The sequence below is a fragment of the Triticum aestivum genome, chromosome 3A, assembly GCF_018294505.1.
Source record: "Triticum aestivum cultivar Chinese Spring chromosome 3A, IWGSC CS RefSeq v2.1, whole genome shotgun sequence".
NCBI lineage: Eukaryota > Viridiplantae > Streptophyta > Magnoliopsida > Poales > Poaceae > Triticum > Triticum aestivum.
In genome coordinates, this window is record NC_057800.1 from 517,593,090 (window position 1) to 517,602,193 (window position 9,104).

At 42.0% G+C, this 9,104-nt stretch overlaps 1 long non-coding RNA gene across 34 annotated transcripts; it reads right to left on the reverse strand.

The window, feature by feature from the left end:
• Positions 1–1,547: 1,547 nt before the first annotated feature.
• LOC123061952 (uncharacterized) lies at positions 1,548–8,824 on the reverse strand. 34 transcript variants are annotated; one of them, XR_006429442.1, is made up of 12 exons: positions 8,560–8,824; positions 8,288–8,430; positions 7,989–8,132; positions 7,540–7,608; positions 6,576–6,727; positions 6,284–6,498; positions 5,872–6,179; positions 5,380–5,463; positions 4,188–4,967; positions 3,273–3,601; positions 3,040–3,193; positions 1,921–2,450 (listed from the first exon to the last, which is right to left on the reverse strand). It is a non-coding gene; the product is annotated as an uncharacterized lncRNA (long non-coding RNA). The 34 variants fall into 34 exon arrangements; XR_006429438.1 differs by having other exon boundaries at positions 7,989–8,216; XR_006429427.1 differs by having other exon boundaries at positions 7,989–8,220.
• Positions 8,825–9,104: the final 280 nt, after the last annotated feature.

The window sequence follows — 9,104 nt, forward strand, 5'->3', positions numbered from 1 at the left end:
TATTGGGTACGGGATCATAATTCATCTATTTCACACGCACACACGCTAGTGCATAAACAATATGGATTATGTGTATTATATTTGCCACCACAACTTATATTTCCTCGAGCCGCGTCGCTACAAAGCCGAGCTCCCGCCCGACCACCTCGCCGGCATCGAAGGGGAATGGATAAGGGTGATAATCTCCTTAAGCACATGGAATCAATTTCCAAACCTACCTTGTTCAGCTTCAGAGAGGCTATGCATTTGTTTTTCATTGGCGGAGACAGAAAGAGAGATCATGGAGAAGAGGAAGAAGCCATGGATGGAATTATTTTCCACATGAGGAAAGTCCAATGGAGAATAGGAAGAGTCCATGAAATATGGAGAAAGATATCATGGAGTACTAATGAGGAAGAGACCGTGGAGTAGATTTAGTTTTTTTCCCAAAAGAGATAGAAATTGCTTTAATTAGAGGAGGAAAAAATTATGCATTAGGATCGTGTGGTGGATTTTTTTTCCAAATTGTTTGAGTGTGGTTGTGGGAGAGATGTGTACGTAAGACTTCTTTACACGTGCGGAGAGATATACGTGAGAGTTTTTTCTTATTTGGAGAGAGATACGTGAGAGATTGTTTATATTGTTTTCTGAAATTGAATGGGGTTGTGGGAGAGAGATACGTGAGACTTTTTCAACGCACGAGACATTGAGAAATTTCAATCGTCAGGGAAATATCTATAAGATTTTTTTTCTTTTGGGGAGAGATTCATGAGAGATCTACACAGTAATAATTTGGTCCCACCTGATCAAAGACTCCTAATTATTGATTAACTTGGGAATTTCTAGGAAGTCTCTAATTAGTATAAGTATATATATATAGTGATACTATTTATCACCCAGAGTGCAGAATAAGTTATTCTTCACCCGAGGTAATCTTACGATCATTTCATAATTAAATTACGTTTGGAATTCAAATAGTTACATTCCTATTGATTCATTATGTAAAATTTCGCATAAAAATAAAAATATAGATCATAAGATAAGAAAATTTGCAGTTTATGTGTATTTTACACTATGTTTTTATGTTTGTAATTTTACATAACATAAACTTTTTTTATGACGATTATATATTTTCTTACGGTCTCTTTTTACGTCAGAAATAAGACATAACTTACGGAACGTAAAATTATGATGCATTGATGTCAAAATAGAGAGGGGGTGAAGAATAACTATTCCTCACTCAGTATGACGAATAGCGCGACCCTATATATATATATAGAGAGAGAGAGAGAGAGGTATAGATAGATAGATAGATGAGTTCAAACGGAGCATAAAAATCGGTTGCTAAATGAATTCCAGTTTGTTGAACATTATTTATGAGAACCTAGGCTTTCGCCCGAAGACAACCACCAAACACCAATGTGAGGGGAAAGATGCCGACACACCTCGACGACGCCTCCAAGAAGTGGAACGACACCCACATGCGTCTGTGCCGGTAAGCTGCACATGACTTTCATCCATAGCACTACACATCTCTAGCTCCGTACACCACAATGGGGGCAACGCCGTCCAAGTTGGAACACATTATCGCCGCCACAACACATCTTCATAATGGCCGGAGCACCGTGATAACCACACAAGCGAGAGCACAAGCCATCCTCCATCTCCAGTCGCACAAACACACTCAATATAATTTTTCAAATAAAGCATGCCTCATCTTCAGTCGCACAAACACATTCGATATAAAGTCCTTTTATCAAGTTAAGACATCTATATCTTGCAAATAAAGCATGTCCCATTAATATAATTTCTCATAAGTTGATAAAAGGAGAAGCATACACATAGAAAATAATTTGACTACTTGTGTGAAACAACTCTAACACAAACACACCCACATGGTAGAAAGGATTTTGTGGATGCCATCATATGAACAGGCAGATCTAAAAGTATTAAATATTCCATGGCAATGCTATGTACTTTTCCGTCTAATCTATTTTGCAATATCATAACACAAGTCATTACAAACAACACTTGCCTTGTCCCCTCAGGTATTCTCAAGGTTTTAGCGTAATGTCAATTGAGCTTTGTTCGACAAAAGTACTATTGAACTAGCTAAGAACTTATATTTTACCTAAGTGCTACTGCGATCTATACATCAAAGCATAATCAGCCTACACATATTCCTACATCAAAAAAATTATTTCTTCTTTGAGATACTCACTCGGTCCCATAATATAGGATTTGGTGCTGCTTGCAAGATGCCCTCTTACGCCGATTTCACTCGCTGCATGTTGCGTACGTGCAGTACCACATCATTGTCAAGGAAAGCACGCTGCCATTGGCAGAGCTCCTGCAGGTTAAAAGGAACCTCCTTCTCTTGGTACCAGCAGAACCCACCACAGGTCAAAGGGCCCACCCCGTTGTTTGGGGTGCTCAAACCTATAAGCTTTTCAACTGCAAAACCTTCTGATCTGTGAAAAAGGAATGGATAATTTGTCAAGGGTTTTACATTGATAAAACAATAAAGGGAACAGAACACAAATGGAAACGACCCTCATACACACACTCTGATCTGTGTAGACAGTTCTTATGTATATATAAGAGGAATGACATAGGGACAGATTGCCAATGGTTGTCGGAAACAACCTGAACCAAGCATAGAAATATTGTGCATTATATAGATAGATGTGTGGCAGCCTGAACCAAGCTTACAAATATCATGCCTTAAATAGATGAATGCAGTGGAACGCACACATAGTTTAATATTAATATATCCTGCAAGAGATGTGTAATATACATGTTCAGGACTTTAAATTTATGGGTAGAAGTAAACAAATATAGTATGTCCAACGACGACCATCATGTATGTCTTTTATGGGCAAATTATCGCATGATAAATGGATTGGAAGGACAAAATGAAAAACCCTAGCTCGAATCTGTACCTAAGTGATATATTCTTCTCAGGCTTCTCAACTACGGCACTTCTGTGCACATAAATAATTGCAGATCCATCAACAACAAAATTAATTTCACATTGGTCAGAATCAGTTCAGATCTCACCTAATACAAACACATGCCCTCTTCATGAGACCCTGAACCTGCCTTTAGAGTTCAAATAAATGTACCATTTGATAGCAGACCAATATTTTGTTTTTGCTTTATACATGACTTGCTCACTGCTCATAGTATAAAGCTAACTCGGTTGTAAAGGGAACTGGAAAAACCACTCAAAAAAGTTAGAGAGCCCAAAAAACTTCTGGACTGAAGTATAACTACTGAAATGGAACGCGCACCTGCCGTCGAGATGCAACCGCTCGGGCGCTCGATCGCAGAAAACGAATCCGGGGAATATGAGGACGGAAAGGTCTGTTGGTCTGCAATTGAGATGAAAAGAATCATGATTTATATTCAGGAGACCAAACATGGTAATAATCTAAATTTTCAGCTCGAGAACACAAACACCCGCAGCAATCTCGAAGGCACAAATTTGCCAATAATAGAACCAGATATAGACAGAAAGAACATCTTCACTCCCACTTAATCCAAGCAATTCACACCAAAAAAGTCCCCAACTTTCCTTTGGTTCCAGTCAATCACAACTTCAGAAACAACCTTCAATAATCTGCATTCCAGAGGTCAACTGAATTAAAAATATTGTAAGTAACAAGCATTTAGGCTGGTGATATTGTTATAAACGTGTTGTTGAAGATTTGTAGAAACAAACTAAACGAGCTCTATCTTCTTTTTACTGTTTTTTTCTTCTGAGGATAGAAAAATAGAAATGCCTCTGTTGGACAAAGCAATGTAAAGGACATACTGTAATAATCACAAATCTTCAGCATATCACCTTGATAAAGTATTAGTATAAAACTATAAATACTCTAAAGGAAAGTCTTTTACTCGACGATAAGCAACTCAATTTCTAATAATAACTTAACTGACAATATAACTTGTTCATATGCGATAAAACTTATCATGGAAATTAGCACAAGCTATGTAGTCTATTGCTTGTGTGCTCTCCTATATAACTACTTGGTAAACGCACAAGCAGCACATTTACCTACTCATCATGTGAAACTCTGCAGGAAGCTTCACAAATGCACTCACCTTTCTGAAAAGCATAGTAGACACCAAGATTTTTCGAACTATACGAGATTAAGAAAAACTAACACGAGAACCTCGTATCAGCCAGCGAGGAACGTGCTCACCAACTTTTTTGGCGACCGATTTCGGCGCCCTCGATGCGCCCACGAGTTGGCAGAAGTAACACTGAGCCTTCGGGGCGAGCCAGGGCGAGCCAATATTTTGGCGATGGTCCAAACAGGGTCCAAATTGCAGGGGACCACCTAAAAATTGATAGGGTCGGCGTTGGTGCTAATCCAAACGGCCCCTAAGCCTCATGTGGATACAAAAGGATGACAGGCTTGCTACCGAGAATATACCGATTACAGAAAAAGGATGTCAGGCTTGCTTCTAGTTCTTGAGCTTTTGGTCAGATATCAGCTCATCAACCAAGATTCTTAAATGCAGCCTCAATAACCTCATTTCAGTTCCTTCTTTGTCAACGATTTCATCAATGCAGGCTCAATAACTGTCCAGATCTAAACCCGTTATCAAAATACTCAGGATATTAGCTACCGATGAGCATTCACAAGCGAGATATCTAAAACATTTAATAAATCTCACGAGGTGAACACTTACTTGGAAATACTTTGGAAGAGTGTTGTATTTACAGACCTCTTGAAATGCCAGTAGGGTCATTACATGCCGCAGATGTAGAACATATGCCGGGCATATTGTGCTTAAGCCACCAAAGACTTAAAGTCTCGGGAATAAGTAGGTGGTCGCGTCCAACATTGTGATTGATCATTAAAATAGTATTCCAACTAAAAATATTTCGTTCTTAGGTGGTCGTGTCCAACATTGTGATCTCCTTTTATTCATTTTGATGACAAGTATTTCCGGACGGAGGGCATTTCATCAAACACCTGAAAGGTATAGTTTAATTAGTATCAGTACGTAGTGATTCTTGCTACCATGAATTTAGATATATATATATATATATAGAGAGAGAGAGAGGGAGGGATCATAGTATGCATCGTCCTTCGCTTATCTAGTGCGAGGAACTACAGATAGAAAGGAGAAATATGCTTGGCACTGATGGATATAGAATGCAGTGCATCATAACCAAATATGGACAAAGCGGCAATGGCTGTAAAAGCAACCACGTGATGAAAATTTGCAAATGGGAACATGGAACAAAAATAGCAAGAGTTTCCATCTCATGTACAGTAGTAAAGGAACCCTGAAAATGGCTGTAAAAGCAATCACGTGACCGATAACATACTCCCTGTCGTAAAGGAACCCTGACATATAAAGTTGTACTATTTCATCAGATACCTTATTAGCGCAGTAGTACGTCTTTCTAGATGCCTAGACCCCGCGGCCGATAACATACTCCCTGTCGTTGCAGAAGAATGGAAACTGCACAGGCAAGGCAAGCAGTGAAGGCAAAACTTATATAGTTTGTAATGCTTTCCAGAAATATTGCCAGGGATATCACGCAGATAGTGGCAAAGCAGTACTACAGCGGGCATTCTAGAATGAAACAAAGTGACCAATTTTTTAATCCTAAGCTATAGTATAGTATCTTGTATGTCTAAACACTGAATAACTGAACCAAATTTCATTGCAATCAATATCACAAATCTACATATCTCGTCAACAATCCAAAAACAGTACAATAATTGATATAATTTTGAAAAGTTCAGACACCGTTGCTCTTGAATTGTAAGGCTATGTCTGAATCAACTTTGAAAGACTACACACACAAAATTCTTCAGTTATGCAGTCGCTCAACTAAAAAACTAACTAAGAAGGCTTCATGCATACCTCGGGATCTCTTCTCCAGGCCTGGCACCGCATCGTCGGCAATGTGTGTTCCATCATGTGTAGGCCGGGCCGCCGTCCTTCTCTTCGACGACCCTCCCTGCATCAAGTCCATGTGCTCACTGAAATTGTTGCTCCGGCGCCACAGAAGCCGCCTTTGCTCTACACGATTTACAATCAAATCAGGCGACCACAACACGCACACACAGGCCGCACCCTCTGCCTGTAGCCGCCGGCTCGCGTGCACCCTCAAGCACAAACCTGCATGCACCTCTGCCGACTGGCCTCTGACGCATACGCTCTGCAATACACTGAGTTTGAGGGGATGATTACATAATTCTGAAAAGGTTCAAGAATTGTATATCTTTTAAAAGCATAAACAACATATTTCAGAATCTACTAGTGCAAAACTTACACATTCACAACTTTCCCTTTAGTAGTTTTTTAAATGCATAAAGAACATCATATTTCTCATGGGCGGCCTGCTGGTTGCACAAATACTCCAGGAGAACCATAGCTGATTAGTTTCACTTCTTTCTAGATTTCCATTTTGCGCTAGTCCACCAAGTCCTCCACCAATATCCGTGATAACCCCGTGGCACGGTAAGTGAAGGATACATCACAAATACTCTGAAAAAGGATGAAAAATAAACATAATTGTCAAATGAAGATATTATTATGTAAATGGAACAGCCGGAGAGGCTTACGTTCAAGCTGAAAGAGCCATGATCCCACAGGTCCTAATCCGTCCCTTCGTGTAAATAACAATGGAATTGATACAGTGCTTTAATATAGCATTTGACAAACAATAAGCAAGAAGAGGATTGATGCTTCATTCTCTAATACATGTCTTTAGTTCCTGCATACACACTGGACGGATTTAATTCAGATGAAGATAAGGAAAAACGGGTGCACCCTTCCTATGCACATGGCATATCCATTAGAGAATTAGTGGCAGTGGTTAACCTAAAGAGTCTGGAATTACATTACACAAAAAGAGAACAGGGAAATGTGTAGACATCATATCATACAGCTAGAATGCTAAATGTTGCTCCTAACTGAACTGAACTAAGATGGCAGCCAAATCTGAACTTGAACTCAACTAAATGGCTACTTGAGCTAATATAATTGGTCCAAAAAGGTCATTTTAAAACTGTATCGGAGATAACCATGGAAATAATTTATAGAACATAAAAAAGAAAAACAACATTTAGCTTCTTGTAACCGTACAAGTGGCAGGAATATACAAACAGAATTATCTTTGGGTGCCCAAAACAACTTCACTTCAATTACTCACTATACAATTTGGTTCTGTAGAATGGTAGATCAGAAGTTTCTTTCTGGTTGATACAATAACTATGCATGAGGTGCTAGCTCCAGTAAAGTAGTATATGTTAGTTCTACCAGATTGCAATAATATCGGATAAGCCTCCAAATAGGTGCATGTTGACAAGAAAATATGACTGGTATACTAAGTATTCACTATAACATGCATGCTTTCTTAATGGTAATATTTGTTGATTTCCATATTCTGCAAATACGAACGACTGATGCTTTCCCACCACGAATACATTTTGTACTACCCCACACTAAAGTATTGGAGTACTATGCAACCCCACACCAAAGTATTGGAGTAGTACTGACAACAACACACTAACAATAGCACCGTACCTACAGAGTCTCTCGAGGTCTTTCTTTAACTCAGGAGCGTACTTCAGCCCTAGCATATCGAACCTGAACCTGAAAACAACGATTGTCGGTTTAATAGATAGTGCATATGCACAACCAAGTGATAGTTTAACTGGACATCAAAATCCCGTTGTCCACAGGCGTAATTTAAACCCTGCCGGGCATGAAGATCATGACACACACCATTCTAAGAAAACTAAGAAATTTTATTTGTCGTGGATGTGGTGGTGAGAACACAAAACAGCAGGGGCACACCAAGCAGACGTGCACAGCAGCAGCAACCAGCAACATCCACACATGCACATTAGCAAGCAAGTATTGAGATCTGCCAAGGCCGTATGGGGCAAGATAAGCGATACATGGGGCAAGATAAGCGATACATGCTTGACCATACGTGCAGTAGGGAATATGTCGAGGGCGCGGCGGCGTACCTGTCTTTTTAGTGTGGCCGCGGGTGGAGACGGAGGCTGGTAGCGGCTCCCCAGGAAGAAGACCTTCTTCCGCCACAATGCCATCACCGCACACGGGCACCAGCAACCTCACGACGGCACCCATCCTCGATGACCCCTCTTGCTCTTCATTCCGCCATCATGGTGGTGGTGTCCGTGGAGGGCATCCGGTGGCGGGTAGCAGCAGGGAAGCGGCGGCGGGTGAGAACCCTAGCTGGATGAGGGGAAGAAATTGGGAGGGGCGTGGCCAGGGAAGGAACAAGATGGAGGCGACCTCGTACCTCGGCGGCGGCGGAGGCGATGGAGGGGATCGAGGGGAGAGGCCACCATGTAGAAAGACAGCGGTGTTTCTCCTTGGCGCTCGTTCGGTGGGGAAGCACCGGCTGCGACGGCTACGAGGCATGGATGGCTGGCGGCGTGACGGCTACAGCCGGCGTCGGCGTTCGTGGTTGGGACCGCAATGGCGTGGGCGAACAAGGAGAGGCGTGAGTAGGTTTCGGTCTCAGATGGGGATGGAAAGGAGAGATGCATACATGGTGAGGGGGCGAGATACCGGCGGCGGCGTATGGAACCCTAGCTCGTCTCGTTCCTCGGCGCCGGCAGCTCGTCTCGTTCCTCGGCGGCGGCGGCTCGTCTCGGATCGGCGGCATTTCAGGGATCCGCGAGCGCGAGGGCGACGGCGAAGGTATGGATGCGAGGGCGAGGGCAGTGGTGACCTGGAGGCGGCGGCTCCTCTCGTTCCCCGGCGGCGGCGGCGGTGGCTCCTCTCGGGGCTGGGGCGTCCTTTGAGAGATGAAGCAGATCGAGATCTGATGAGCCTGGTTGACTGTTTTCTTACGTTCGGCCTGAGATATGAAAGAAAACCAGACGAAAAAAACAACGGAAAAAAATCTACAAAGGTTAACCTACGAAAAAAACCGGACGAAAATGGTGGGACGAAAATTGACTGGCGGAGACTACCAACTGCTCCATTAGGAGTAGAGATAACTATGTCTAACTAGTAGAATGCCCGTGCGTTGCCCCGGGCCAACAAATGAAATTGTGTAAACAATGCTCATTTTCCTTCCCAGAAACGAGCATATTGCACGCAATGTTCAA